General features: G+C 37.7%; 1 protein-coding gene across 1 annotated transcript in view; it reads left to right on the top strand.

Moving 5' to 3' along the window:
- LOC131406510 (endophilin-A3) overlaps positions 1-18,590 on the top strand; it is a 536,830-nt gene that overhangs the window by 331,202 nt on the left and 187,038 nt on the right. The window lies entirely within an intron of this gene.

Raw genomic sequence — 18,590 nt, forward strand, 5'->3', positions numbered from 1 at the left:
TTATTCTAGAAATGTGGGTGGTAAAGGAATATTCAAACCAAAGATCCTATTAATTTTAATGGGATATTTCCCCCATTTAATTCAACGAGAGAGCATGGCATGGAAGAAAGAACCTTTGACTGAAAACCTAGAGCCCTGTGTTCTCGCTCTTGCCTGCCCTTTCCCATGTTGTGTGTCTCCTACGTCCTCTGCATGAAGAGAAATGAGAAAAAAGACATGCCGACTTTGTTGAGAAGAAATGTCATAGATTCTGTTTTTCACAGACTAGCAAGGCTGAGAGTGAACTCCCCAGCTTAAAACCTCTTCGTGAATGGCCTTTACACTTTTGATAAAATCCACACCTCTTTCCAGGACCTTCAAAGTCTTGCATCATCTGGCTCCTTCATTATGTCATATGCTGCCATTCTGCCCCTCATTCACTAGGCTTCAGTCATACTGACTTTCTGGAAGATTCTAGAATGCCAAGTGCCCTTTCCCCTCATGGAAAAGGTGCCTACTACCTGGGTACCTTTTTATATGCTATCACTACATTGCATTGACCAATCCCTGGATCTGAAACATGCTTTTCCCAGCTCTTACCATGGCTGCCTCTTTCTCATCCTGAGCTCAAGGGTCCCCTCCTCAGAGAGGCTTTCTTTGACCACTCTGCCTAAAGCTGGCCCTTCTCTTTTCTGTTTATTTCCTGCTTAGCTTTTACTGCAAGAAGTAATTATTTCATTTATTTGTTTAATTTGTTTCTCCCACTGGTAAGTTGTTGCAAGAGCAGACACCATTTCCATCATTTTCACCATTTTATTCCTAGTGCTTGTACAGTACTGAGCACGTCACAGGAGTTCAATAAATGTTGAACGAATGAATGCAGGCTCTTTGCCGGAGATGATTCTGCTTCCCATTATGATTTCAGTGGGACTAAATAATGTTGTGCAACAGGACTGGACTGGAAGCCAAAGACTGGGGTAATAACCTCAGCTTGGCCGATAACTATCTGTGATCTTAGGCAAGATGCTTAACTTACTGGGACCTTGGCTTTTTCATCTATGTACTAAGAGTGTTAGCACAGATGATTCCTAAGACCTCTTCTAGCTCTGAAAGTCTATTAGATATATCCATAATTTATTCCTTGCTTTTGAAAACACAGTTTTTGGAATTGAATGGAGGTCAGAGAAATAAGACCCAGGATCTTATATGAAGACATTTTTCAAAGTTTTAATGAAAAGATTTGACAGAGATGTCTTGTCTTTATTCTTAAAGGACCCAGGAAATTTTATTTATGCAACAAAAGGGAGCTGGTGTGAAGTCTCCTCTTATCTCGCTTAAACCACTACCTGGGTACCTTTTTACATGCTACTATCACTACCTGCACGGGAGGGTTTTGTTTGTGCGCTGACCCCCTCATTGGTGTGTGAGCTCATAAAGGGCCTTTCACACTTGGCCCAATACCTGGTACCCAGTATGTTCTCGGTAAAGGTGTATTGACTTGACTGGAACAGAGCTGAAAAGCCCGCTTAGACCAGCTGCCCACGGCAGCAGTCCTTGAGTTCACTGTGAGTTAAGAGCAGAAGCATCCTATTGTCAGCCAAGCCCTGCTATGCCTGGAGTCACCCAGGAGACTTGACATCCACTAACGAGATGAGTGCTCTGGGATTATTAACAATAATAGTTATCAGGAAAATAATAATGACAGCGGCCTCCAAAGGTTGTGTGCTTATAATGTGCCGGGCACTGCGCTAAGTATTTTTCATGCGTGATCTGATTTATTCCTCACCATACCCTACAAAGTAGGTATTTTAATTATTAATTATAACCTCCCATTTGACAAATGTGGAAATCGGCTCAGTGAAATGAAGCACTTTGTTTGAAGTCTCAGAATTAGTAAGTGGCCAAGCTGGTTCTGACTTCAGAGTCCGTGTGTTTCACCACCCTCCTGAGCTGTCTTCCAAGGGTAGCCAGATGAGCAAGAGGTGAAATGTGCACCAAGGCCTAGAGTGGTGGGGGATAGACAAAGGTAGCACGAAAATGGAGCCAGAAGAGGAGCAAAGGCTGCCTCAACTCACCTGCCTGTGGTTCCTAATCCAATGTGCACATCGGGACCACCTGAGGAACTTGTTCCACATTCTAATCCTCAGGCCCTACCCTAGAATTTTGGGGGGTAAATCTGGGCAATTATATGTCGCCAGATTTCCCAGGTGACTCTGATATGTGCTTTTGGTTAACATCTCTGCTTTTCAGCCTCTGCTGTCCCTGTAGGGGAAGAAAAATAATTTTCCCTCTATCAGTCTAGGTTCTTGGCTGAGACCCCCCTGGTAATAAAAAGACAGATTAACAGGAGAAAAACAAGTTTAATTACATCGTATGTATGTATGGGAGCCCCACAAAGATACGAGACTCAAATAAGTTGTCAAAGCAGGAAGCTTTTATTCCTTTCAGACAAACAATAAATTTGTGAGGCACTGACAAGACAATGGGGTTCAGGCTAGGGGTAGTAAGATGGTAAACGAGTAACAAGGTTTGCTTATACAGCCTTCTTGGCCCTCAATTCCCTGTCTCTGGTGATAAGGATGCCTTCTACCCTCCTGGTACAGGGAGGGTACCTTTCACATGGGAGATTTACCTCCTGCTTTCAGGGGGACAAAGGAGGGTCAGAGTGTCCTTCTTGCACTGGCTGTTTCTCAAGTACCTTTAATTCAAAATAATCAATATGCCAAAGTAGCATGTTTTGGGGCGGCATGTTCTGAACTCCTACATCCAGTACAGAGTTAGAAGACAATGGCCATTTAATCCTCACCAGGCTCTTGGTTTCTTCGATGCAGTATAAAGGGCAGGAAAGAAGAGTTACGCCAGGATGCTGGAGAACATCTTGACAGAGGTGGTTGTTAGATGCTGAGTGTGACTTAGCTCCCTCTACCGTGTGCTGTTCAAAAGCTGGTCCTGGAAATGAGCAGGAAAGCGTCCATTACTAGGCACTTGGCCTGTTACCACGCTCTTTTCAGGTAAAGGCATTTTAAGCCAGTACGTTAGCATACCTCCATGATGGGAACAGATGTTCCCACATAGACGCAGGGCTGAAGGCTGAGGGCACTCGTCTGCAGATTCAACAATGAGAGACTTGTGTGATGCAGCATTACAGCTCAGGGCAGAACTGGGGATGTCATAGCAGGGCAGCCGGAGGGGCGGGAATCAGTTTTCAGTTTGCAGCTGGTTGCTCTCACCCAGTCAAATCCTTGACGCGTTCCTTCTCTACTTTTTAAAAAATGGTTGTTAATTTCTGATTTTTACTTTTTCTATCTTTGCTCGTGGGCATATTTCGTTTATCCCACCTCCATTTGCAAAAGGCAGCGTATGGACAGTCCTCCAGGTGTAGAATCAGTGTCTTCAGACATTGATTCCCCTCCTTTCCCCTTCCACAATCCTCCTCTGCCCCCACAGGCTGACCGATGGATCATACTCGACTACCCTACTTTTGAAGAGGTGCCAGCCCTTGTTCTGCACAATGTCACACAAACTAACTCATTTTAGTCTAAATGATGCCGAATGGTTATGGGTGTGTGACGGCATTAACAAACACCGTTAGTTTTCAGTTTTAAAAATGCTTTCACATCTATTCTCTCGCTTTAAAGGAAAATAAGTGTTATTTGCAATTTTTCCCATAGAGTTATTATTATTATTAGCATTAGCGTTTATTCAGATACCCTTCTTCCTTTTTTAAAAACTCCTTCATTCCTTGGGAACGGGGAGTGGGGGGAGAGGGTGTGTGTGTTTGAACCTAAATAGCAGAAAGAGAAAATAAATGTAGGGTCAAGAAAAGTAACATGAAAAATGCTTGACGGAAAGTTTATTCAGCAAGAAAACCCAAAAAAAAACAAAAAACAACCAAGCAAACTTTAAAAATCAACAAACAAAAACCAGGAATAGAAAAGTGGGAATGAGGCTGTCAAAGTGAGAGTAACTAAGACATCACTTTTGTTGTATTACCATGGAATGTATATGTTTAGGTTGGTGTAGTTCTAGTTGGACTTCATAGTGAAAATAAATGATCTGATATAAATTACAGTCCTTCTGGGCTGAAACTGATGTTTATTGATTAGTTAATATCGTGTGGACAATTTATTTCCTGTACTTCTTGCTACTTAGCAAAGCTGTGATCTACGGCAGGAAATGAGACATAGAAAAAATATGACAGAACAGCTGGACTTGAGCATTTATGTGTGGGAGGGAAGTCAGTGGAAGCAAACTTAATGGGTCCTTAGGTCAGCCCAGTGGTTGCAAAATCTAACAAGTGAAACCCATACAGGGAAAGTCTGTAATGAGCCTACTTGTGATGTGTGAGTCTGGGTTTATGCAGTCAACTTGATCTCAGAGTAGAAGGGTTAAGAGTATAGTTTGGGGTTCTGACTCCAGCTCTACTGATTGGAACTCTGTGATCTTGGGCAAGTCACTTAAACTTGCAGAACTTGTTTTCTTAATTGTAGAAATGAGTTTTTATTAGAATGAATGAGGTAATTTATCTCAAGTTACTTAGCATCGTGCCCGGGGGCATAGTAACTGCTCAGTGTGGTTTTAGTAACTTACACTTACCCTGGCCTATTGTGTGGTTAAATTCTCTTCTAAGCCCTTTGCATATACTTCCTCATTGAACCCTCACAACAACTGTTTGAAACAAATATTCTTGTTATCCTCGTTTTACATATGTAACTGAGGCACAGAGAAGGTAATAAACATGCCCAAGGTCACACAGCGATTTAAAGTGGCAGCGCTGGTATTCCAACTCAGGTTGTCTGGCTCCAGATTAAGTTAAGGAGCCACTTAATTTAATGGCTCTTAATCACTGATCTTAACTACTATTCCATATTGCCTCTCAATAGTTTATAGACTAAAAATAATGCAAGTGACATTTAAAGAGTGATGAGAAGGCGCCGTGGAAGATGGCACAGTGAGTAGTAGTGTCAAGGATCTCTTACCCCAAGTTTCAATTAAAAAGTTTTGGAATAATTCCAAACAATGAAAGTGTTCAGCGGGAACCGGTTTCCACCACCACTGCCACCGCCACCGCCACCACATCTGGGTGTTTCCAGACACGGACCTGCTGTCATCCACATTGTGGATGGGATAGAGAAGAAGCCTTTTCTCCATCTGGTATGTTCTCAGCCATTGGATTCTACACCATTAGAAAGCATAGTATTTTAAAGCAGCCTCAGAATCAGATCTCCTTGGCAGTCCCATATGGAAATTTGTGATAGGGCGTTTTAGGTGATCGATACTTAGCTTGTCCTGAAGCACAAGAGACAGCCTGCTCCTACTATATTTGCAATTGATTCCCCCCTCCATCGTGGTCTCCGGCTCTGGGGCTAGCTCCAGACTGAGGGGGAATTTACCAGGAGGCCATTTGTCTGGGATTTAAAAGTGGCATATTGTAACAAGCAAGATAAAGAAAGCATGAAAATCCTATAGGTATATAAGAAGAAATTGCAAGAAGTAAAACTACTATGAGAGACTTTAACACACTTCAGTCAGTAAAAATTACGTGTAGGATCTGAACGATATAGTTATTAATGTTACATTAACAGGTATATGTTGAGCATTGCATTTTGAGGGAATATACTGCCTTTTTGAGCATTTATGGACCATTTACAAAAACTGATTCTATGCTAGACTACAAAGAAGATTGCAAAAAAAGACTCAGTAAAACAGAAAATGCCAGAAGAGACCTCGCCCTGCAGCTGCACCCATCCATTTCTTGCTCCCTCCTTACAGGCACAAGTGTCTGTCTTCCTTTCCAAGGCTAATTAATCTCTCCATCTGTGTTTTGGATTCCATCCCCCTCTGCTTCCTCAGAGATCTCACTCCACCCATCATCCTCTCTCTCCTGTATTCCTCTTCCTCTCTCCCTCTCTCCCATCAGGATTAAACATGACCAGATCTCTTCCATCTTAAATAAAAGTACAATTTAAAAAATGTGTGTACACAAATGTATGTATATGTATGTGGGTGGGTGTGGGTGTGTATATATGTATCTTTTTAACTCTCCACATCTCCGGCTACCACCCTAATCTGTCACCAACCCTCACTGACAAGTTTTGGAAAAACTGTTTCTACTTCCTGTCTCTACTTTATAATCATCATCATTTATTCCTCAAACCACAGCCTCCTGTACCTGTACTTAATTGAAACTGCTTTTACAAAGCCATTTAACAGCCATTTTACTGCTTCATTCAGAAAGCACCCGTAAGCCCTCCTCTGTAGAGCATTTGGTACTACGGGCCCCTCCCTCCTTGCACTCCTCTACCTAACCAGGGTTCCCACTCCATTTCTGGTCAGAGCTGGAACTGGGCCATTTCCTGTAGAACGATGCAGAGATGCTGGCGAGTTTGTGACCATGGGACAGTCCTCCCTGTCCTTATGACCTGGAGTTTTCCCTCACTGTGCCCTGCATCGGCGCCACTCAAAACAAGGCTCACAAACTTGTGCAGGATCGGAGTCAACAGGCAGATTCTTGGGCTCCACTCTAAACTTCTGGGTCAGGATTTCTGTGAGTGGGGCAGGAATCAGTGTTTTAACTGCCCAGCTGCCCTACAATGTGCGTTTCTCTCCGGGGTAATATTGTGAGGAACTGGGGAGTCATTGCCCTCTATACAGCAGAACATTTTCCCCAAGTTTGAGCCATTCTGGCTAACATAAAACACCAGGGATTCTGGTCTGAGAGGTTTCACTTGAGTGTGTAATTGTCCATGGGTGATGGTTGGAATTCACACACACATGCACAGTCACACAGGACAGATGCTTCTCAAAGACACTACAGCCTAAGTGCTAAACTGAACTGATCTGCCCAATGGGTTTTCTTGAGCTCAGGAAAGCTTTCTAATTTATATATATTTTCAAATCAATTTTTATTACATGTATAACTTGCTATTTGTTTATTGTAGAAAATTCAGAATATCCAGACAAAGAAAAGGACACTGATAAACATGTCACGTAATAAGTGACACTGCCAAGATTACACGTTATCATATTAGTACATATCCTTCCTGGGGTGGGGGTGAAGTGGTTGAGTATGCATATGATAATAATATATTGTAAAATTAAGAAATACTTTTTATGAAAATGTCAAAGGTCACAAAAGGATATAAAGTGGGAGGCAAAAGTCACCCTCTACTACCCCACAAACTACTAACCAATTTCATTCTTTTGACGTATAAACCTTGTTACCAGTTGCTTGTGTTTAGGTATTTGCTATGTATGTATGTGTGCATGTATTTTTTATGCGTGCATGTATGCGTGCACACACGCAATGTATTACAGATCTTCCATACAAATGTTTATGCTTTTGCGAGCTATCTAGGATTGATCATTATGTATAAATTTTTTACAACTTCCTTTTATCACTGAGCTCTTCTGCCTGTCAGTCATAAGTCTGCTTTCTTCTTTCTAAGTGGTGACATAGTAGGACATACCATAACTTATTTAACCAGACCCATGTTAATGAGCATTTAGGTTTTTTCTTGGTTTCGCTATACTTTTTCACAGTCATTTGTACAAGCGTATCTTTGTTTATGTGCTTCTAATTTTCAAAGGTACTGCTCATTTTTCCTCCAATAAGATTTATCCTCATCCTCACAAATGGATTAAAACCTATTAAAGTATTTCATTTTTACTAATAAGTAAAATGGTATCTTGTTTTCAGTTTGCATTTCTAGAATTATGAGTAAGTTAAGCATCTTTTCATAAGCTTCCTGCCATTACATTTTTTTTTCTGTGAACTATTTTTTCAAGCATTTGGCCAATTTTCTTAATTTGTGTTTGTTTTTTCTTACTCATTTTTAAGCACTCTTTGTATATGAAGGAAACAATTTTTTGTCTTTGTACAAACAATTGTAATTTTTCTTTGACATTTAATTTTGTTTATGTTTAATTTTTGTGTCAAGTGACAATCTTTTTCTTTCCATTTTCTCAAGGCATTTTTATGTCTCTAGAGAGAGATTTAAAATGTTCTTCTTGTAGGTCATGGCCATTTTTAAAAAGTTTATTCCAAGGTATTCCATCTTTTTTTATCGCCATTGTAAATGGGATATGTTCTTCCATTATATTTTCTGACTGATTATTGTTGGTACTTCTGAAAGATATTAATTTTTTAATACTAGTTTCCTCCCGATTTCTAGTGCTTAGACTATTTTTTTCTGGACCAATTATTTTGGCTAGTCTCCCTAAAACTCTTAAATTACATGGTGGTAACTGGTATCCCACTATTTCCCTAATTAAATAGCAGTGTTTCTAATATGTAAGCATTAAGCATATTAATCATGATACTGGAATTTGTAAATCATATTACAAACATTTCTTTAATTATGTTTACAGAGAGTTTTTATCAGGAATAGTTACTGAATTTTACCCAAAGCTGGAAACCTGTTGAGGTGTGATATAATTTTTCTACTTTGGTCTATTAATATAGTAAATTACATTTATAGATTTCCTAATTTTGAGTCACACTAGCATTTCTTGGGTGAACTCCATTTGGACATAGTTCATAACTATTTAAATTTACTATTATATTCACTTTTCAGATATTTTATTTAGAAGTTTGGTATTGAATGGACATTAGTAATATTGGAATGTGTTTTTCCCCCAAATTTGTGTTAGGAAAATTTTCAAGCATATATATAGAAGTTGAAAAAATAACATAATTAACTACTGTACATCCTCCACCTAGATTCAATTATATACATTTTGCTACATTTGTTCTGTCTAGCAATCTAACTATCCATCTATCCAATTAGCTAGGTGAGCCTAATGAAAGTTAGTTACAGACATCTCAATATTTACTTATGAACACTTTAGTGTAACTCTGCTAAAAAATAAAGATCTTTTTTATAACACCATTTCATTATCACATCTAAAAAATAATTACAATTTATAAATATTATCTGCTATCCAATCCATATTCAAATTTCTCTTATTGTCGCAGGAATATCTGTTTTTTGTTTTTTTTTTGGTGAGGAAGATCAGCCCTGAGCTAACATCTGCCAATCCTCCTCTTTTTGCTGAGGAAGACTGGCCCTGGGCTAACATCCATGCCCATCTTCCTCCACTTTATATGGGACACCGCCACAGCAGGGCTTGCCAAGCAGTGCGTGGGTGCACGCCCGGGATCCGAACCGGCGAACCCCAGGCCGCCGCAGCGGAGGGCGCGCGCTTAACCGCTTGCGCCACCAGGCCGGCCCCGTCACAGAAATATCTTTTATTGCTGTTTTGCCCCTTGATCCAGTCAGAGTTCACTTATTGTATTTAGTTGTTCTGTCTCTTTAGTGTCTTTTATTTAGGCCACTTATTTTTTCATGATACTGACTTTGAAAGAGTTCATCTCAGTTGTCTTACAGAATGTCCCATATTCTGGAGTTATCTGGTTGTTTTCTCTATTGTCACTTAATTCGTTGATCTCCCTCATGTCTTTCTTGTAAACTGAGCAGTGAGGTCTGAGGCTTGATTAGAGGTGGACTGAACGTTTGTTCAGTCAGGAACACGTCAGCAGTGACACTTCATGCTTTATGTTGTATCACATCTGGAAGCCCGTGATGTCAGCCTGTCCCGACACTCTTAGTGATGCTGTTTGGTCACTTGTCTAAGGTGGTGACATATGGATCACTCTGTTATGTAGATCCATGTTTCCCTGTAAGAAATCTGCAGGGCGTTATCTTGACAAGGTGTAAATATTCTTTTTGCAACAATCTCTCACACCATGGATTTAGCATCCATTGTTGATCCTTGCTTGGAAAAGTACTTACACTGGGGGTTGGTTACGAATGCTGATTTTATAATTCTGTCATTGCTTCTACATTCACTTGCAGACATTCTTCTGTAAAGAAGATCCTCCCTCCCTTTTGTCATTTCTCAGTCTGTATTTAGAGATTTTTAATTATTCAGTGTTTTATAATATTACAGACAATAATCTTTGGGGGCCTCAAATTGTCCAAAATATGGCCAGTGGAAGCACTTCAAGCTGACTCCTTTTGACATAATTCCATTAGATCTTAAATACTGCCTTGGTTTCTAAAACAAGGTGTTCTAGGCTTACTTTGAATTTTCCCTCCTCCAAATCTAGAATCACCTGTTTTTTCATGGAGCCTTGGTTGTTTTTTGTGGGGAATAGTGTTAGAACCCAAGACATGGGCGATTGCTTCTTGCTTCCAGGCACTTTCCATTACAGACAACTTTGAAAATACAAGCTGCAGAAAAAATGGAGATCTCCTACCTATAGGCCTATTTAAAGTTCATTTTATAGTTTCTTTATTTTTCTCATTTTTAAATAGAGGTATTTCTTGGCAGAGAAATCAGAGCAAATAAAAAGTTGAAAAGTTGTCTGTACTCTGTGTCATTCATCAATATTATATTATCGACTCTTCTACCTTAAATAATAACACGAATGAAGTATGTATTTTTCGTTATTGTCCTTAGCATCTTGGCCAGCCTCCAGCCTATTAAGAATTGTAGCCACTCTGACTCTACCTGAAGATCCTCATCACCCTTCTGATATTGTAGATGCCATCTTAAAATCTGAAACCACTGGACAGTTTCCTGAGTACTTTTTAAAAATAGTATTTTAGGGGGCTGACCCAGGGGTGTAGTGGTTAAGTTCAAGTGCTCCGCTTCGGCGGCCTGAGGTTTGCGGGTTTGGATCCTGGGTGTGGACCGATGCACTGCTTGGCAAGCCATGCTGTGGCAGCGTCCCATATAAAGTAGAGGAAGATGGGCACGGATGTTAGCTCAGGGCCGATCTTCCTCAGCAAAAAGAGGAGGATTGGCAGATGTTAGCTCAAGGCTGATCTTCCTCACACACAAAAAATAAGAATAAAAAATACTAAAATAGAATAAAATTAATACATTTTTATTATATAAAATTTGGAAGATACAGAAAAAGCATAAAGAAGAACATAAAAATCATTCATATTCCTAACCCCAGAGAACCACTAGTGACATGATGGTGTATGTGCATGTGGCTGTACATGTCATACATGTCATTCTAAATAGCCTTTGTCATCTCACAATATGTCGTAGGCCTGTTTCTATGCTGGTGTATGTAAACTGCCTCAGTTTTTAATGAATATATCATTATTTATTTAACAAATTCTCCATACTTAAACATGTGGTTCCAATGTCCAGTATTGTTACAAAAATGCTACAGTGAACATTGTAAAAAGTTGTAATTTTATGTAAGTAAAGTATGTAAAACATGTATCTTTGCACAATTTTAAGAGTGTTTCTGTAGGAAAAGTTCCTAAAAAGGCAATTGCTGAGTCCAGTGGAGCACATGTTAGAAACTTTGATTGATGTGGTCAAATGCTGTTCAAAAACACGTTGCCCGTTACACTCCCATTCATAGTTTTTCCAATGTCTGCTTTCTCCAGGTTTGCCGATGTGGAGTGTCATCAGTTTTTGTAATTTGCTAAAAGGATAGATTAAAACTTTTTCAGTATTGATTTTATTGTATTAATTTTCCATAACTTTGAGCATTTTCATATGTTTATGAGCTATCTGTAATTCCTTTTCTGTGAAATGCTTTTTCACGTATTGTATCCATCAGGAATTTAAAAATGTGTATTATTGTCTCCCTATTAATAGGCATTTTCTTCTATTTTTCCTTATGTTTCCTACAGATTTTGCTTCATGTATTTCAGTACCATTTATCTAATGCATATGTAAAGGACATGATAGCAAAATCTTCATTAATGAATTATTCCCTGGATTATTATAAAGTGATATTCTTTTAAATGTTTAATATATTTTTGCTTAAGTTAAACTTTGCCTGACAACCATGTCATGACTTCTGTTTTGTTTTTGAAAATATTTGCCTAGAATATTAAGTTTATATCTTAGACCTTTATTCTTCCAAATTAAGACTCTTTCTAAAAACATAACCACAAAGTCATTATCCCATCTAAAAATTAACAATAATTCCTTAATATCATCAAATATTCAGTCTATGTTCATTTTTCCCAGATGCGCCATAAACAATGTTTTATAGTTTGCTTGTTCAGATTAGGTATGATTTTCTTTAGTTCTTTGAACATATTGAAAGTCTTTGTCTATTAATTTCAACCCTGGGCTTCCCCAGAGAAAGTTTCTCTTGGTTGCTTTTATTTTTTTCCTGTGTGAGGGCCATACTTTCTTGTTCCTTTTCAGGTCTCATAATTTTTTGTTTAAAGCTGGACATTTTAAATAATATAACGTGGCATATCTGGAAATCAAATTCTACCTCCACCAGAGTTTGTTACTGTTTGTTTAGTGACTTTTCTGAATCAGTTCTATAGAGTCTGTGTTCTTGGTCATGTGTGGCTACTGAAATCTTTGCTCACTTGGTTTAGTGGTCATCTAATGATTAGACAGAGATTTTTTTTAAATGTCTAAAATAAATGAGTCTCCCAGTCTTTGCTGAGGGGCTCTGAATATGTGTTAGAGCAGAGTTGAACACTCAGCCAGGCAATTGACGATTCTGTCCTAGTTTCGCACAGAGCCTCAAGGTCAGCTGGAGGTAAGAGCTTAGGGCCTTCTGAGGTCTTTTCTGAGTGTGCACACAGCCCTGAGCACGAGCACAGCCCTCTACATATGTGTGGCCTTCTAGATTCCCAGGAACATGTCAGAGCTTTTCAAAGCAGCTTGTGGACATCTCATTTTCCAGCTTTTCCTTTCAAGCTTTTTGGTTAGCTTATTGTTCTCCTCAACTGTTATTTACCACCTTGGGCAGCCTCAGTGTTAATCAATTGCCTCTGATTGTTTTGGACAAATGCCCCTGGGGAAAAGATTGTTTGCACTGGGAAAGCTCCCAGCTAGGTAGAATAAAGACAGCTTTGTGAGTGGGGTCTTCCAGGGAACCGCCCTGCAGGTCAAATAATGACAGTTGGGAATTGTGGCTTTGAAGGAGGTCCGACCCTGTTCTGCCACTGCAGCATTTTCTATGCTGCTGGTTTTCACTGTGATTATGGGCTGTTGGTTTTCAAGGTTACCCCGGAGGCTGAGGATGGGGGGTATGGGACTAGGCAAGTTAAAATGCTGCAGAGCTTGCTGTTCTTACTGGGTGCTTTTCTTGAATAAATGCTGCCCAGATTGCTTCAAGCCTTTGGTAATTTCCAGAATTTTGAAAATGTTGATTCTGACTATTTGTGCTAGTGTTTTCATTGCTTTTTATGGAGGAGAGGTTTTCAGAGTTCCTTACTCTATCATTTTTTCTTGCTTGTTCGGATTAGTCTCTTATAAGTTCTATATGTTGCATTTGGATGGTATATCTCTTAATTCTTTTTTTAATGTATAAATAACTCCTCCTCTTTTTTTTTCTTTGAAATTGATTTGTTGAGGAAAATGTTCATTTGTCCTATGGATTTTCCCATAGTCTATATTTTTCTCATTATATCCTGATGATGTGGTTTAGCATGTGCCTTTGTACCCTGCATTTCCTGTAAGTAGGTAGTTAGATCTAAAGGCTTGGTCATATTCAGATTTGTTTGTTTTGGAAAAAATATTTTAGATTTGGTGTTATGTACTTTATATTGCATCATATTAGGAGGCACATAATATATGGTTTTCTGTCTTTCTGTGATGCTGTAGCCACTGATAATCAATTTCTAAATGATGATATTTTATCAGTCCTTCATTTATGAGCTTGGATACTTCTATAAAGAGAAATTTTCCCTTATCAACTATTTAGTTCTCCTAAAGTACAATTTGTATAGAAAGGCATGGTAAGTGCATTATTCTTTTTTCTTTATTTCCCAGTTTTCAGAACAATGAGCTGGTTCCGAGCATCCTCAAAATGTAGCCAATGATTTTTTTTCAAGTGTTATTATGAATTTATGGATTTAAACATATTTCATGTGATTCACTCCGTTGCAGTTATTATTCCTGTTTATGTTCAAATTGTCACATTTTTGCCCAGTTGGAGACTCTTCATGTTGACTCTGGAGTCTTTTTGACATGACTGCAGTTGTTTTTGAGAGTTCTCTTGCTTTTGTTATGCCATGAGGTTCTAGGATTATCTTGTTCGTTTTCTGATGCAGACCTGGATGGAACCATTTCTATAAGAAGCTCTGGTTCTTTTTAGCGGGAGACGGTATTTGCAGGCACAGTATGAGTGCAAGGATGTTCATTGCTACTGAGTTGGTTAATGTTTTTTGTATTTCCAGCAGACAGACCAGGTAATAGATAGATAGATAGATAATGTATATTAATATAATATATTAACATATATTTATATAATATATAACATTAAATATATAATTAAATGTTAATTAAAATTCAGGACAGTAGTTTGTTTATTTAATGTCAGAATACTTTCTGAACTTTTTTTTGTAATAGTTTTTATCTTGAATTTTTAAGTAGTCGTATAACCTACAAGTAGTGGTATTTTTAATTTTTTCTCTTCAATATATATTCTTCTAAATTATTTTCTAATTACATTGACAAAGATAGGATCTCCAGAAGAGTGTGGAAAAAAATGGTTATGATAATCCTTGTTTTGTTCCTAACTGTGGTGGGAGTAATTCCAGTGTTTCACTAGTCTGTTCATGGCTTATGATTCTTTATCAAATTATAAGGAATCTTATCATAACATGTGCTCAATTTAATCAGATACCTTTTTATATTTATTAAAATTATCATAAGGTTTAAAACTTTTTTTACCTGTTAGTATAACCAATTATATTAATGATTTTCCTAATGTTGACTCAATCATTCATTTTTAGAATATATTCTATTAAGTCATGATGTGTAATTCTCTTGATAGAGTTCTGGAATTAATTTGCTTCATTTTATTTATTTTTATACCAATAGTCATAATTAACATTTGGTTCATATATTTGTTTTTGTGCTCTCTGTGTTTGGTATGGGTATCTGGGTTATGTTAGCTGTATATCACTAACTGGCAACCTTCCAGTCTTCCTATTATCTGCAGCTTACCTGTTTGCTTAAGGTTTTGCAAAGCTCATCCGGTAAAACTTTTTGGCCCTGGTCCTGTATTTTCTTTTTTCTTCATTTGTAAAAAATATTTTTAGCTTTTTAAAATTGTATTTGAAAAATAACTCATCAGTACATTTTTATTATAGAAAACTCAAAAAATCTGTAACTCTGTTCCTCTTCACTCACTCCTACCACTCTCATTCCTACTCTCAGAGGTAACTACTGTCAATGGTTTGGTGAAAAGTCTTCAATGAATTTAAAAGATTAAAGACTTAAGATCCCACTCTGTTATTTACTAATATGCAATTGCACAGTACTATGCATTTACATGTTATTGTGCATGTACAATCTCATTCTTTGCATTTACACACGATATAATGTGATATAATACATGTATATAATTCTATAAATTATGTATACCTGAAAATGCAATACTTCTATAGTGGGTTTATGCCATATGCATTGTTTTTTTTTATTGTGGTAAAATATACATAAAACTTACAATTTTAACCATTTTTAAGTGTACAGTTCGGTAGCATTAAGTATGTTCACATTGTTGTGCAACCCTTACCATGATCTCTCTCCAGACCTTTTTCACCTTCCCAAACTGAAACTCTGTACCCATTAAACATTAACTCCTCATTCCCCACCTCCCCACAGCCCCTGGCAACCACCATTCTGCTTTGTCTCTATGAATTTAACTACTCTAGGTATCTCATATAAGTGGAATCATACTTATTTATCCTTTGGTAGCTGGCTTATTTCACCTAGTATAATGTCTTCACAGTTTATCCGTGTTATGTAGCATGTGTCAGAATTGCCTTCCTTTTAAGGCTGAATAATATTCCATTGTATGTATTTACCACGTGATATCTATCCACTCATCTGTGGATAGACACTTGGGTTGCTTCCACCTTTTAACTATTGTGAATAATCCTGCTGTGCACACGGGTATACAAATATCTGTTTGGATCCCTGATTTCAGTTCTTTTGAGTATATACCCAGGTATGGAATTGCTGAATCATGTGGTAATTCTATATTTAATATTTTGAGGAATTATTTTCCATAGTGGTTGAACATTTTATACCCCGCCAGCGGTCCACAAGGGTTCCACATTCTCCACATCCTGGCCAACACTTGTTACTTTCTGTGTTTGTGATAGTGGCCATCCTAATGTGTGAGGTGGTGTCTCATTGTGGTTTTGATTTTCATTTCCCTGTTGGTTAGTGATGTTGAGCGTGTCTTTATGTGCTTATTGGCCATTTGTATGTCCTTTTTGGAGAAATGTCTGTTGGAGTCCTTTGCTCATTTTTAAATTGGGTTTTTGCTGTTGTTGTTGTTGAGTTGTAGGAGTTCTTTATATATTCTGGATATTAACCCTTTATACAATATGTGATTTGCAAATATTTTCTCCCATTCTGTGGGTTGCCTTTTTACTGTTTTTTTTTTTTTTTTCTTTTTAGAGGATAAATCTTCAAATTTATTTTAGAATTTGCCAGAACTTGAAATAATATCTTTTCATTGAGAATAGTGGTTCTTTAAATTTGCAGTGTGCTTTATAGCATAAGCTTTGTTTATTTTTTTTTTAATTTTTTGTTTATTGCAGTAACATTGGTTTATAACATTGTAAAAATTTCAGGTGTACATCATTGTACTTCTATTTCTGCATAGATTACATCATGTTCACCACCAAAATACTAATTACAACCCATCACCACACATATGTACCGAATTATCCCTTTCACCCTCCTCCCTCCCCCCTTCCCCTCTGGTAACCACCAATCCAATCTCTGTCCCTATGTGTTTGTTTATTGTTGTTATTATCTACTACTTAATGAAGGAAATCATATGGTATTTGACCTGTTTTAATAGTGTCTTTTAATGCACAAAAGTTTAACTTGATGTACTCCAATTTATTTTTTTCATTTTTTGCCTGTGCTTTTGGTGTCCCATCCAAGAAATCACTGACTATATATATTGTTTTTTAACTTGATTTTTTTATTCATCAATATATATGTTGGCCTTCTTTCCACATCAAGTCATATAGCTTCTTATCATTACTTTTATCGGTTGTAGAGTATTCCTTAGTATGGATATACTGCTGTTTATTTACCCTCTCCCATAATAGGGTACATTTAGGTAGTGTTAATTGTTTCCCTTTACATGTATGTATATTAAGAACAAACAACAAAAAATCTGGAAAGCGTATTTATCGAAGTGTTAGAAGTGATGATCTCTGGGCAGTAGGATGGGAAATAGTTTTATTTTGCCTTTTTTGCCTGCATTTTCTAATTTTCAATATCAACTATTTTTATTTAATAAAAACTAACAAACTAGTCAATAAATATAGTGACATCTTTTGATCAATTTCACCCCAGAGTTTATCCAAAAAAATTGTTCTCGATAGCTAAACAAATGAAAAACAACATCTGCTGGAAGTAATATATATCATTGATAATGTACTAGTATCATTTAATAATAGAAGTAATGTTCAAATAGAGGACTAGTGGGATAAAATTTCATATCCGAGTTTAGATGATTATGTGATCATGAAAATTAATTTCAGAGTATGCAACAACATGAAAAAGACTTCCACAAGGACTGGGATTTCCCCTGGGTAATGTTGATGCAAATAATCCATAACCAATCTATAAATCAAAATTGGGGTGAGTTTATTATGAGCCAGATCTGAGGACTAGCCCGGGGCCTTCCTTCCTCAAGGAAGGAAGGGCACGAAAGAAGTGGGTTATATGCCATCAAAGAGCATGTATCATGTGTGATTGGAATGTCCCTTTTACAACAGTCACGAGATTGCCTAGCTGGCCCAGCGATTTACATGGCAATTGATGAACACAGCAGGTAGCAGGTCTGTGGTCTTGAGCTGGGTGGTCACAGCAGGTCAGCAATCAGTCCCTCCCTAGCCTAGAGAGAGAGAGATGCTTATCCTTAAGGAAATGCCAATGTGGGGGAAGTTACTTTATCTTAAGGGCATTTGTTTTTGTCTTTGGGACATAGCAAATGCTTAAAGCAGATATCCAATGCTTGCCCAACAGCCAGGCCAAGTCAGGTCCTTTTGGAAAAACAAGGTCAGGCCGAATTAGTTTTACACCAAATGGCTTCCTCATATGCTCCAATATATCCTATTGTTTGTCATTTATTTATCAGTAATTATGTAGGCCAGAGATGATCAAACTTTTTTCTGTGAAGGGCCAGATAGTAAATATATTAGGCTTTATGAGAGCCGTATTGTTTCTTACAACTACTCAACTCTGCCTTTGTAGGGCAAAAGCAGACTTAAATGGATGGATGTGGCCAGATTTGGCCTGAAGGCCTAGTCTGTGGACCCCCTGCCCCACCCCCCACCTCCATCAAAGCACATGAATGAGGCCTGGGGAATGAAGGCAGTTGAGGTGGTAGGCCAGTGCATTTGTTTTAAACTTTCCTTTAATGTTATTTAAAAAGTTATTTAAATAAAATTATGTAAGTAGTATTAATATGCCTTATACATAGTAGGTGCTTTCCAAAGACTTCTTGACTATAAGATGGAAATGAAATATAGTTAAGAACACTTTGCAAATGTCCCCAGTTTTGATTGATTTGCTTATTTTATGGGCCTTTAGTGCACCTATTTTACTATATTTGTCTTGTGTTCTTT

Source organism: Diceros bicornis, chromosome 5 (genome assembly GCF_020826845.1).
Source record: "Diceros bicornis minor isolate mBicDic1 chromosome 5, mDicBic1.mat.cur, whole genome shotgun sequence".
Taxonomy (NCBI): domain Eukaryota; kingdom Metazoa; phylum Chordata; class Mammalia; order Perissodactyla; family Rhinocerotidae; genus Diceros; species Diceros bicornis.